Here is an 8,348-nt window from a genome sequence, read left to right on the forward strand (position 1 = left end):
GATGAACATACATATCAACTAGTTTCTGGCCCAGGGGTTCCAGCTCAAGCACAGAGATACTTAAGTGGGCTCAGCGTTCACATTGGGGGTGGAATGTGGAAATCCCTGTGGAGCCACTATACTGGCAAGGTAAGCAGTGTTAAAGGACTGTAAGGAACCCTCCCCAGGTTTCCAGGAATTTTTCCAGGCGATCATTCAGTCTAACAATAATACACTCATAGGATGAAAGCTCTTACATAACCTGTAGCCAGGAATCATAGGATTGTCGGACACCAGTGCACTACAGCCGGAGGATGCACAACTTTGCTGTAGCCAATTGTGTAGACAGCCATCTTTTTTGCTGGACAGTAATGTCAGGGCATTGCGTCGTGACATGGAGAAAGATCAGCAGATGCATGGCAGGTCCCTGGAGAGGAATTGCGTTCTTGATCGTTGCTGTCACGGAGGCCCAGTATGGCGCCAGAGAGGGGCATTCCCAAAGCATGTGGGCAATGTCTCCCTCCATGGCCGCATAGCCATTAGGAAGCTGGAGGAAGTAGTAGGGAGTGCTCTAGCCAGAGACGCATCCAGTGCCAACTATTTAGTATTTTAAAGTAGGTGAACTTTAATCTGACTTCCATGAGCGAGCCATCACGATTGGCCAATAGATCTGCCCAATCCTCATCTGTGAATTGCAGACTCAACTGAAAAGTATGATTTAACTTGCACTATTAGTCCTCATTTTTTAAATTTGTATTGGGAAGAAAACCACCCACACGAACCATCCCTAGAAGATGTCTAGTTTCTGCAGCTTCCACTGGACAGGGACAATAGGCTTTAGGTTTTGTAGAATAAATAAATTTAGAAGTGCAATGCACACCTCCTGATTAAATAAAAATCAAACTAATAGTCAAACACATTTTCCAAAGTTAATTCCATGTTTCAATGTTGTGAACACATAAAAAATTAAGGGGCATATTATCAAGGAATTGCGATATTTATCGCAAAACGCGCTTAGCGTGTTTTTTTTAATGCTGCCTATCGCTGGATATATTAGCAGAGAAAACATGCTATTAGCAACGTTTTTCTCAATTGTGCTAAAATATCCAGCGATAGCGGCGAAATGCGTGAATATCGCTGGAAATCCAGGGATATTCACGCATTAGCACCAATGGGGGCTTAACCTGAAAATCCACATCCCATTGAATATACAGGTAAGACATCCTATTAGTAGAAGTTAGATTATAGCAATATTCACGCTTAGCGCAACTTTTTTTATCGCTAAGCCTGCGTTGCTAATAGGCGATAGCTGTGTTAGCGACTGCTTTCAGTCGCAAACAGTTTGGGTATGCCCACTTTGCATGTAATTATCGATAAATATCGCTGACATGCAAAGCGGGCCCCAAACCGGTCGCTATCGCCTAATAGCTGCTGCTAATAGCTGTTAGCGACAGTTTGCTGATAGGGCGATAAAAATATTGCCGCTTTAGCTGGAAAAAGTCCCGCTAAAGCGGCGATATTGCCTTTGCTAATATGCCCCTAAGTCTTTTAATAAGACCTACCACATATAATGTAAGCAGATAACATAGTTCATATAGAATATAACATCCATATCAGTTAATACATGCAAACAACTATTGTTTTTTTCAGTGTATTTTCTTTCCTCTTGATATGATTTATCAATACATTTCTTGTTGTCTTGCATACTAGAGGAACTGTTAAATCATGACCATTTGTGGTATAAATAATGTAGGTTCCCAGTGCTGTTCTCTGTTTTTTGACATTGTTTCCTATTGAGGTGAACACATAATTTCCCATGTAATGGAAAGAGAAAAGAGTATTGCTTGATTGGCATAGCATGTCACAACCCTGAAATTGATAGTATCTAAAATTGACAGTTTTTCGCATTTTGTTGTTATATTAATCATGCAGTTATCATGAAACTTCAGAGATGTCAATTATTGTGAAGTCATAAGGATTAAGGTTAAGTGACATAATTTCCTTGGAAGACTAATGGTCAAAGGTAATATGATTCCACTTCCTGTATTGTAATTAAGGTCAGAGGGTGTGTGATATCACTTCCCAAACCCCTGGCATTTTGGTGAATTTCTGTTGATGATGATGTGGATCAGTCAAATTACTGTGCAGTTACCAAGTCAAATTCATCTTAACCGCATCGCTGCGGCTGTTATTTTTCCGCTGCGCGGCTTTTTCTAAAAGCCGCATTAGATGACGAGCTCAGCTCGTCATCCGCACACGACCACCATGGCTGATGACGAGCTGAGCTCGTCATCAGCATCGAAGGGGTTAAAGCCCAATTTGGTTAGGAGACACGTGGCAAGCATACCATTGCCCAAAAGATTTTTATATGTTCCTTAATTCGCCACTTGATACTTTGTTCTGAAGGTGGAAAAATTAATTCAGAGAAAATAAAAAAAATATACCTTTTCTCACCTACCCCCTATTTAGGTAAGATAAATTATTTAGAACTAGTCTGGTCTTCCTTATAAATTGGAGTCACTCACACAATCATTTTTCATATGAGTTGCTTTTGGGAGCTGTGGAGGTGGATAGATTTGTCTACACCAACATTGAGTAGAAGCTATAGTCCACACACTGCCAGAAAAAAAGTGTATAGAAGACCATAAATACAACATAAGCACTTACTGTTGGATTCATTTTTAGGTTTAGCCTGCACAGCACTTGTGCTGAGCTTACGAAATCTTTTATATTTAAAAACAAAATCTTAAAAGGGGTTTACAGTCCGGACTTACTTTCCATTTGTTTGCATACTTGTCACTCTGTTTTCCTTGCTTGTTGTTGGTTGCAGCATGCTATTCCCAGTTGTGTTCGTCTTTTTCTTTGTGTGTTTTCTGTTCAGCGGAGCTTGGACCAAGTACTCCCTTTGAACTTTACCTCCTCCTTTTATAGCATTACTTTTTTCTTTAAGTGTTCGGTAGTTACATTCCATAATGACACATTCATTTGGTCTCTGATCTTGCTTCAATTAAGCTATTTTTCCCCCTTTATTGTTTCTTCTTCCCGCCCTCTCCCGTCGTTGCTTGCCTCTCTCCTGCTTCCCTGCTTGACCCGTTCCCCCCAATACCTCCTTTGTCGCTGCTGCTTTTATTTATTTTTATTTTTGCACACTTTAATGGTATTGGAGCACCACTTCTGTCCTTCATCTTGCCATGCTGAAAAGCAGATGTGCTGCTAGACAACATGGCTAAAAGATATTCACATTGACAAGGCAAATAGTTCGGGCATTGCTGAGACCTATTGGCTTTGCCAGTGCTTGTCATTAAAATAATGTAGTAAAACACCACAGGAGTACAACCTATAGACCAGGTTGAGATATGGGTGAGTACAAGGAAACTAGCAACATTGTCTCAACCGGATTTAGTGGAACTTAATATATATGTATGGACAAGACATTGCAGGAAGAGAACAAAAGAGGGAGACTCCAAGTAATTTGTTAAATGTGCTCATGGCATCATATATTTGAAACACAAGTTATACATGACAGTTATATCAGCACCGTTAGCATAAATGCAGAGGCAACCCTAAAGAACTTGGTGCTCGTGACAGGATAGTGACAGCGCAAGTGACAAGTGAGGAACACAGCGCTAGGCGCAAAGTGAAAAAGTGATATAGAATATATACAAAGTAATTGGTTCAACACAATGATTTTTTTTTAATTAATCAAGATTTAGAACAATTCCATGAACCAAAGATGGTTGTGCCCCATAAATTGCACTGGTAAAATGGTCGACGGCATTTCGATCCTAGTTAATTAGGACCGGGTAAACAAGATTGTGGGTGCTGAAGCACAAGGGGATCAGGATCCAAGAGTTGTGATGGAGCAAGGGAGTGACAAAAATGTTTGTGTACCCCTTTTGAAATTAATTTCTTACAACTATAACATGTATTAATCAAGTGGAATGTTAAACTAATCAACAGGGGGCGTGGCTTAGGCGGCGATGCGGTGAGACGTGTCCCTGGGAGCTTCGGTGATCCGCCACCTTTATTAGCGATTATAGCGGAGTTGGGGTACTGTAACTGCAGCCACAGGGGTGAAGATCAATCACTGTGACTAGGGCCACCCGTGGTGGAGATGCGGATTGCCTAGCGGCGCTATTTCTGGCAGGCGACGGACGTGAGTTGCAGATCCGGAGGGAGGGCCCGCCATTTTGTGCTCTTGCTGGAGGAGCTTGACCCGCGCCACGCAGACTTCTGGAGGGCCCTGTCCACCGCGATCGCTGTCTCCCTTAAGGGTCTGGTGCAGGCTCTGGTGCCCGGACCGGCAGCGGTGACTAGAGGGACTGTGGCGGCGGAGCACAGACTGGCGCTGGCAGCGACGTGAGATGGCTGAGCGGTGAGGCGGGAGGCGGCGGAGCAGCCTGGCAGGGCCTATCTTGCAAAGCACACCGAGACGCGGCTGGGGAGGCCCCTGCTGAGAGCATTGACTGAGGAGGCCTGGGGGCCGGTGGGCAGGCTGACCTTTGTTTGTGGCCGCCGGGAGGCACAGTGTGTGGTTGGAGACAGGAGGCCGGAGGGAGAGAGCTGTCCCTTGGTGTGGGCCCAGACCCCCACCCCCCAATCCTGGCCCGAGTGAAATATGGGACCCTGGCACACGGGTCCGTAGCGACTGAAGGGGGTGAGAGTGGATGACCGGCGGGGCCTGCACCGGGGCGGCTGGAGGCGACGGAGGAGCGGCCTAGAGGTGCTGCAGCCTGGTTGGGCCCCCCCCTTCCCCGGCGGACCTCTTTCACCGGAGCCTAAAGAGACTGCCTGCAAGCATGGAGATGCGGGGCTGTTGAGGCCCACTTCAGGTACGGTGCGGCGAGGGACTGGGGGCCGTAGGTGAGCGACGTGACAACGAGGATGCTCCGCCCACCATTGTTGAGAGTGTGGGACTGGGCGGCCCATGGGATCTGAACGTTGTGCGCTGCTGCACCCGAGGAGTCGCCCCCTGTTCTTCCCGCGCTGCCCTTTAGAGAGGGGACAGAGAAGCTGAACACGCTGGGTGCACATGAGTGGGGTGCCTGACACAGGGTGGAAGTGCCGCCATTCTGTGATTGTTTACTGGGTCGCCCCGGAGGCTCAAGGCGGCTCGCTCTACTGAGGCAGAGGCCTGCTGCCCACACCACTTTGGATAGCATGTGCTCTTTTCCCGGTGGGGTCGCTGGGGCCCGAAGCAGGTAATGAGCGGCTGTATTCGTTGGGCTCTGAAGCAGGTGGTGAGCCCTCAAGGGAACTGCTGGTGAGTGACACATTCTTAAAGACTGGACTCTGTGCTCTGTTGCCCCCGGTGGCTGTTGCTACAACTGGGGCCCCTTCCTTTGCCTGCAACGCTGCCTGGGGGCTTGGAGAGTGCCTGTGAGTGGCCTAGTGGTGCGGCACCAGCGCTGCGAAGGTCTGCTCCTTATGTCATGCTGGCTAGGTGAGAGGAGGTCACCCAGACACTGCCCTTTGGGACTTGAGAGCTGGGGGCGACATGACTGCGGCTTGGAGCGGTCGGTGAGGGGTGAATTGAGGCAGGCACACCCCCTCCAATTGGATCCTCCACTTAGCGGCCCTTGAACATTGACTTCCACACGCTGCTGCATCTGGGGGACTTGTGGTATCTGTGTTTCCTGCGGTTGCTGGAAGGCTGGCTCTGGTCCTGCGAGGCTTGGCAGGTGCATCACATTGCCCAGGTTGAGGGAGGAGACGGTCAGGGCGAAGCTTCTTAGGCAGGGGAGAGAGTCTGCGGAGTGGGTGGCAAGACTGGAGGGGGTGAACAGATAGGGACCTGCAGCGAGAAGGCGCCAGTGAGCTGAAGGGTGGGGAGTTGGGGGAGATCACACTATCCCGGGGTCGAAGCCCTGGGCACTGCAAGACAGAAAGCACCACGGTAGGGAGTGGAACGCGGTTCCTCCTACGTACACTGCCCCTGGCCTGTTGCGACTTTGTTATTGGGCTGCTTGTGGAGCGCTTTGGGGCTGGAGATGACACGCTCCAGAGGGGGCAAGGCCAATCCAGCTGCGGCCCCTAGGGACAACTCTGTTGTGGCGATGTGGGGGAAGGCGGGGGCATCGACTCCCGCTGAGAGGCCGCCTCGGCCGCCGGGGACTCGATGCCAGTGACCCAGGCATTCTTGACCTCTTTCATGGCAGAGCTCAAAATGGAGATTGGTTCCCTATGTTCTGAGGTGCACACCTGCGTGAAAGAACTCCGGAAGGAGGTTACTGACTTGAGGGATCGGGTGGATGGGCTGGGAAAAACAGTGGATGCCCGTACAGAGGACCAAGAACAGTTGTGGCAACCTCTGGCGGTGCTGGAGGAACAAAACATAGAGTTACAAGTGAAGCAGGAGGATTTGGAGAACAGGAGCCGCCGGAATAACCTCCGCATCTGGGGAGTTCCTCTCGGAGAGGAGGGGAAGGACATTCTCACGTATGTGGCGCGACTCCTCCATGAGGTTTGGGGGGATGAGGACGCCTTTCTGCCGGCTTTGGACTGAGCACATCGGGTATCCAGGCCCGCGGGTAGGGCAGGGCTCATTCAAGACATCTTGACGAGGGTCCACTTTTTTACGGGGAAGGAGGGCAGCACGCGACAAACCGGACCTTAGCTACAAGGGGCACAAGATACAGATCTTCCATGACCTGGCGCCTAAAAATACTTTGCGACGACGGCGGGCTTTCAAGCCGGTGACCGAGAAGCTGCGAACCATGGGCATCTCCTACCAATGGGGTCACCCTTTTGCTCTCATTTTCCTGTGGGAAGCCAAGCGAAAAGTGATACGAACCTACTTGGAGGCGGTGCAGCTGCTTCACCTGCCACATCGCTGCCAACAAGCCCATCTCACCCGCGACGACAAGAGAGGATCCCAGCCAAGCCGTCCTGGACTACTGTCCATCGCCACTGCTGCACGCCTCCATTGGACGAGCGGTCCACTTCCCAGGCTAAACAGGACTTTATCGCGCATATTAGATCCCTTGAGGGGGATCGAGAGGGGACCGACTCGCGCCCCTCGACTCCATGACCAGCTGATTGGATGCCTGTTATGTAATGGGTTGCACGTTTCTATAGCAAATACATTCACCCCCCTCGGGCTGCGGCCTGTAGCGATATCTTAAACTACGTCCCGGTTCAAGGCTGATGGGGTGGGGGGTGACGGGAGCTTTCTGCTGGACGACCTTGAAGGCTACTGCACACCTACCCCAGTCTGTCCCTGAGGGAGTGACATCCCTGAGAGTATCCGAATCCTGGGATGTAGGATGCTCTGTGATTGGGACAGAGTAGTGCGGACCCGTTGGCCATTGTGGATGTATAATGATTCGTGGCCCGTTTGGCCACCTCTAGACTTCTTGATCTTTCTTCTACCCTCTTGCTTCGTACTGGTCTTCTTTCCCCGCTTTCTTTTCTTCTCTGTGTGCACTCGGTGGGGGGCCTTGTGGCTGTGGCGATTTGTGGGGGCCGCGGTGGATGGCTTTCTCACCGTTTATAAGTTTATGCTGGGGCAGGTGGGGGGGCATGGATGGTCCTCGTTTAGACTTCAGCATGACTGCGAACTTGCCTAGCCCTTTGAAGGTCCTAACGCTTAACGTCAAGGGCCTAAACTCCCCCAATAAACAGAGGCAAACGTGGCGCTATATTCTCCAGCAGAGCCCCGACATCATATTTTTACAGGAAACCCATCTTCTACAGGCTGATATTAGGCGCATGGCACACCCTAAATATCCTCTTCAGTTTTGGGCTGCGGCAGACTCCAAGACAGCAGGTGTAGCAATACTGTGCAGAAATGGCATCAGGCGGGGGGAGACCAAGCCCTTTCGAAGCGGGGATCGACGCTTTCTGAAAGTGAATGTGGGGATTGGGTGGCGCCTCTTCACCCTGTGTAATGCATATGCACCCAACCAGATGCAGGACCCGTACCTCCGGACCCTCTTGAGAGAGCATGTTTCGCAAGGAGACCCCTCGCTGATACTGGGAGGGGATTTTAACTTAGTTTGGGACCCGGACGTGGATCGCAGCGATGCTTCCTTCAGTGGAGCAGGAGCAATGTCCTCAGCACTGCGCATGCAGATCACAGACTTGGGTTGTTGGATGCGTGGCGCTACCATTCCCCGGACCTGAGGGACTACTCGTTTTATTCTCATGCCCACCGCTCGTACTCCCGTATCGATTATTTATTTATCTCCCACGCTCTGGCACTGGACATGTTGGGAGCCTCCATGTCTGATATCTCGCTTTCCGATCACGCTCATGTTGAGCTGCTCCTGCAGGACCCGGCCGCTTGCCCTGCCCGAGAAGCCAGGTGTAGCCTGCCGCCGGGTATTCTCCGGGATGCAGCCAACGTAGAAAGCATTAGGGCTGCCATC

This window comes from Lissotriton vulgaris, chromosome 3_1 (genome assembly GCF_964263255.1).
Source record: "Lissotriton vulgaris chromosome 3_1, aLisVul1.2, whole genome shotgun sequence".
Classification (NCBI taxonomy): Eukaryota; Metazoa; Chordata; class Amphibia; order Caudata; family Salamandridae; genus Lissotriton; species Lissotriton vulgaris.